Raw genomic sequence first — 5824 nt, 5'->3', positions numbered from 1 at the left:
CTCAAACGATCGTTATGAAAGCAGCTATATTTTTGGAAAGGTGCTCCCTGCACCTTAAAATCCGTTCCCCAGCCATGATACTTGTCCCATCAGGAATTTAACATATTTGCCTTGGCCTGACCGTCTCGTTCACTTGGGTGTCTGGTGACTTTTGGCTACATAGTGTACATAACATGGGATTAATTCCTAAAGAAAGGAAATTGAGTATGATGATAGTTCCAAACTCTGATTTAGCATAATTTCGTTCTTGGTATTCGCTGTTTCATTTCCGTCGTCTTCTACCTCTGCTTCTTATCTTAATTCTCTTCTTTTCCTCTTCCCTTCAATCTCTGGATGAACGTCTTCATGACACAAGACATAGTCCACTAAACATCACGTAAACAACCACCCACTACCAAAGACAAAAATGGCAGCGGCAGAACGATGATCCAGCATCGTTTTCTTTCTTTGCAGAACTTCATCTCCTTCTTCACAATCTTGTACCAGAGATTCATCTCTTCCATTCTGTTTTCGTTTGGTCGTCTCAACATTTAGCGCCCTAATGAAAATCTCTTTTGTATGTATGTATTTTAATGTTCTCTTCTACTTATTACTACCAGTAATATTGATAATAAATAATATGCAACAATCTACTCCCCCATTAAAAAAATACATTTCCTTCCAAATTTATGCATTTCCTTTTTATATTTGAATCCAGAAATTGAAGTCACTATAAGCCCCCTGCCCCCACCCCCCAAAGAAAAAATCAGAAAACTGTTCAGATTGAATGGAAATATTGCCGGCCAAACCTTCTTCACTTTAATTCGTTTTGTTTCTCGAGGGCCTCTTCGATTCCGTAGTGGTAAACAAAGACCCCCCGAATTCGATACCCCCAACGGCATATAGTTGTTCGGGTCTCACTTTAAATTATAGGTCCAGCGCCGATTTGCCTACCAGTGCATAAAGCGGACTTAAACTTCTAACTTAGTTTTCCGCAGTGTAATATTTCCAGAATTGAGAAAAAATGTCAACGAAACAGTCAAGTGTATGCCCAGTTACGTTGTTTATAAACAGGCAGGGAGAAGAATTAATGCAAAATAGATAAATTTCTGCGAAATTCTTAAAATGTGCCGAAAACTAAAACATTTTATGGGGCACGTTTAATTTTAAAATTATATTTGTTAAATAGTTTATAAAAACTCTCTTAATAATAATATAGCTACATGGTGTATTAACGAAAACTAAAACTAAAGTGGACATTAGTGCCAAAGTCGTAAAATTCATGATTATCCTTTTCAAGATATAATTGTAGCATTAGAACCTTAGGCATATGATATTCAACACCCTTCATATGATAACACATAACAAAGATTTTTCTTTATTTGCTTATAATTACAGACGGATTTGAATCTCAATTTGAATGCTTCTTCATCTATCTACCTCAGAAATAACAATATCACTGCAACGGAATCCGTGCAATTATATGTTCATAAGTCACTTTCACTCGACAAGCAGAAATTCCTGCGGCAGAAACATGACAATATTCTCCAGCACCCTCTCTTGACCTTATAGAACTCCATCTCCTTCTCAAGGATTCTAAAATCCAACTTCAGCTCTTCAATCAGATTCTTTTTCGTTTCCTTAATTGACAGGCAATGACTTTTCATGAACCGCACAGCATGTTCGTGGTCCAGTCGCTTGGGTTGTTCAAAATAACATTGGAGTCGGTTTTCGGAAGCCATCTGTTCGTCCGAAAGCTTTCGTTTAAGGCTTGCTTCCAAATCCTCGATCTTTTTTTGTCAAATCTAGATCGTGCACTTGTAGAAAACAGCTTTTTCTGCAGTGAGGACTTCTGGGAGTCCATGAGCTTACTAATTTCTTCCTCCGCACGCTTCCATTCACTGTTATAAAGTATGGATATGGGACTATCTTCGCTCTTTTCAGCTTCTTTGTCGCCGTTTGCCTTTCTCTTCTTCTGGTTTTCGGTATGGACAACTATCATTTGCCCTCTCTTCCCTGCGAAAGTTAAAATCTCAGGTGCCGGGGGGGGGGTTCGCTCCTCTCGTGGTGGACTTCCCACGGAGCCCCGCCGACACTGAATGCAATAGTAACAAGGCATAAGCGGCTTCTCCTTTTTCTTCCCAACCATCTCGTAGAAACTTCTCTCTTCCAGAATACGTCTGAACTCTCGTTCTATGTGGTTCATTAGATTTCTCCTGAACAGTTTTACAGTCTTGCATTGGAACGTAGCAAATTTCAATGTGTAATGTGCTCTGTTGTTTTTTTTTGGAGAGCAGGAAGTATTGCAGCTCTTCCTCCTGTTTCGATTGCAGCTCCTCGCACCTCCATACTAATGCTGCTTCCAAGCTGGCAACCTCCTTCTGGAAGACGGTTAACGCGCTTTTCTTCAAAAATTTCCCTTTCAAGCTCTTCATTGAAGAGGATTTTTTTGCTTGAACAGCGCAGTTAACCATCACCATCGTGTCCTCACATTCAGCACTAACATAAGTCCTGATGAACTTTTCGCCCCGTCGAGAGCGCGAATCTTCATCTGCAAGCTGCGAGGGCGTTGTTTCTTCTACTTGAACCTGAATTCCATCAAAGCGATCCATTTTAGTAGTTCCGTGTTGCGTTGCATCGTCTCCCGAATCTTGAGTGTCTGTGGGCGAGATCGCATCAACTGCCAGAGCGTCTTCATTATTCGTGGTCGATTCCTTACGATCTTCTGGCAGTTGACGTGTCGTGGCCTCATAAATCCTCTCATGATGTCGTTTTTCCTTTCGAGCGACCTGCACGCCGTGGGAAGAAATTCTACTGTAGTCGTCGCCTCTCTTGTAGACGTTCCTAGCAGTGCTTCCTTCCTTCGATGTGCTGGCTTCTCCAGCAGATTTCACATCAGCAGACAGAGCGTCTTCATAATTCGTGGTCGATTCCTCACGATCTTCTGCCATTTGACGTGTCGTGGCCTCAAAATTCCTCTCATGATGTCTTTTTTCCTTTCGAGCGACCTGCACGCCGTGGGAAGAAATTCTACTGTAGTCGTCGCCTCTCTTGTAGACGTTCCTAGCAGTGCTTCCTTCCTTCGATGTGCTGGCTTCTCCAGGTGGTTTCACATCGGCAGACAGAGCGCCTCCATGATTCGTGCGTGGATCTGCACGGTCTTCCGTCAGCTGATGCGTCACGGCCTCGGCCATGTTTTCAAGTTCTCTTGCATTGTAAGGAAACTGTACGCCGTGGGACAAGAGTTCGCAGTAAATGTCACCGCTTTCGTGTACGTAGCTAGAAGAATACTCAGGTGTCGGTTCCCTCTCGTCATGATCCGTGGGTCTTCTGCCACGGTCTTCTGCCAGCTGACAAGTCACGGCCTCGGCCATCTTGTCAAGTTCTTCCTTCTGAGGAATACTCGTTGCTTCCTGTATTGTTCTCCTCGCTTTCCCTTCAAAAAATCTGTCGCAGCAAGCACAGGGTGCTGCACAATCTATAATAGAGTTCATTTCCAGGGGTTTTATTGGCAAATCACGGTTTGGTTTAAAATCTCTCTTAAGCAAGTGGCTGCGTGACCCTTTGACGCTCTCTTCTTTTCCAGTGCACTCATTCTGGTCGGTGGCCTTTCTGAGCGACTGCAAAGTGCTCAGTGCCCTAGCAGCGATGCAATATCTACGCTCGTCATTTACAATGTATGCACCTGGCGATTCATTATCTTTCACCCTCCATGCAGGAGAAAGAGTGACGACCAGGGCTTCTCCTTCAGGCAAATGTATCTCTTGGCCACGTATTGGGTGCGAATGTGAGTTGGGGTCCCAATGCCTATCTTCTGCATTAACTAGTAGAATATCGTCTTCTGTTAAAGCAATGTTCGTTCTCTTCGTAACGTTTTCATTGTTCTCAATGGTAAGCAAGATTGGATCCTTGTTGAGTACAATTCTATTGGTTTCAATCGTCTCCGTAATCTTGACGTGCTCGTCTTGGGTGAGAACAGCAGCTTCCTTTTTGGTCTCCATATTACTCCTTATCACTGAACTTTCAACAATCTTGTGGAAACCATGAACCAGCACGTCGAAAGCTCTAACTCGTAGCGTTTCGTCAGTCATCTTATAAATTTCTCTAATGCTGACAGAAAAGATCACTCGAGGTTGGCCGTCCGTCTGAATTAAATAAGCGTATCTCAGAACCGAAGAAGACTGATACGACAGGAGTCGATAGATGAAAGAAGAGCTGTAAAGACGATCCTGAAAAGTCCATAGTGTGAAGAACTGGGTTGTTTGTATGTGATACGCATGATGCGAGTAACGCTCGTCCAAATTTAGAAATTTTCTTAAGTAGTTTTCTGCTTGACGTATATGTCTATGTACATCATAGCAAAGTCCCGCAAGCAGTTTTCTCCGAATTGGGGGATTAAATGCACTTGTAGTCTCTCGACTGAGAATTTGCAGCCTGGTCCTGATGGACATCAAATCACCAAAGATCTGCGACACAAGATCCATAGCGCTATCTATTCACTTTTTGCACCGTTTTTTCTTTGCAGCGTTTATCGCACTTCTATGTCCAAAGACTTGTATTCGCAGGTCTACTTACCGGGCAACGTGTTCTCCTTTATATTCAGAGCCAACAATGCGCTTGATCGTTTATGTACTGTTGCTAATCCCATTTTAACTTTTGCTCTGATAGTAATTATTACTTTGCTTCCCTTATTTTTACAACTCGTGTTGCTTTTCCTGAATGTATAAACCTCGCTCTCCCGTTCACTCGATCTAATTGAACCCTTTCGCTGCTCCTTTAGAGAATGAGGAAACGACAAGCGCTACAGGAAGCGAAGAGGCGAAATACTTTTGTAGCCCCACCGCAGTTAAAGAGTGTGGAGGGGTTGTAAATACTCGTCTAGTTCTCGAAATATATACTACAGGGTGTCCCACGAACGGCGCAACTGGGAATTAAGAGTGGCGTTACTTGTAACAGAAACCTGTACATACATAAGTCATACACCAAATGTTAGCCCTGTCCAAGTAGATATTTTTAAACATAGAAACAACAAACGGGGTGCAGTGTTGTTCATGCAGTGTTGCCAAATGTAAGTGAAAGTGTAAATTTATTTTTCCACAAAGCATGGAAAATTGCATGTCAAACAAATTTGGACGTCAATTTCCACCTTGGGTAGGTGGACTATTTCGCATGGTTGCCAGGAGTAGGTAAGTAACACTTTTTTCACCATAATTTTCACTTTCTTTTTTTCCTGTTTCCAGTATTTCCATGTCATAGACCATCACTAAACACATCTTTTGTTGCCTTCAAACATCAACAGTGTTGCCACTGTACCTCATATTTTTTTTAAAACACCCATTTGGACCGGTACGCCTTTACGAGGCATTTCAGAATTGGCTATACGCGAAAACGATCGGTTTTCTTCTCTGAACTATAGATGGCGAAATAGTCCACCTACCCAAGGTGGAAATTGACGCCCAAATTTCCGTACGAATGTTTGACATGCAATTTTCCATGCTTTGTGGAAAAATAAATTTACACTTTCACTTACATTTGGCAACACTGCATGAACAACACTGCACCCCGTTTGTTGTTTCTATGTTTAAAAATATCTACTTGGACAGGGCTAACATTTGGTGTATGACTTATGTATGTACAGGTTTCGGTTACAAGTAACGCCACTCTTAATTCCCAGTTGCGCCGTTCGTGGGACACCCAAGTCTTAAGTATTAATTACTGTTGCGCTTAGACTGTTGTGGGAATTTTGGTATGGCGATTGAGAATTAAATTATTTGGAGGAGGTCGAGATTCAACTCTTTAATACCAACAGTGAACCTAAAATTGACATAGGAATTTTGGTGGGGGA

The sequence above is a fragment of the Lepisma saccharinum genome, chromosome 15, assembly GCF_977018435.1.
Source record: "Lepisma saccharinum chromosome 15, izLepSacc3.1, whole genome shotgun sequence".
Taxonomy (NCBI): Eukaryota; Metazoa; Arthropoda; class Insecta; order Zygentoma; family Lepismatidae; genus Lepisma; species Lepisma saccharinum.
This window is presented reverse-complemented; position numbering follows the sequence as displayed.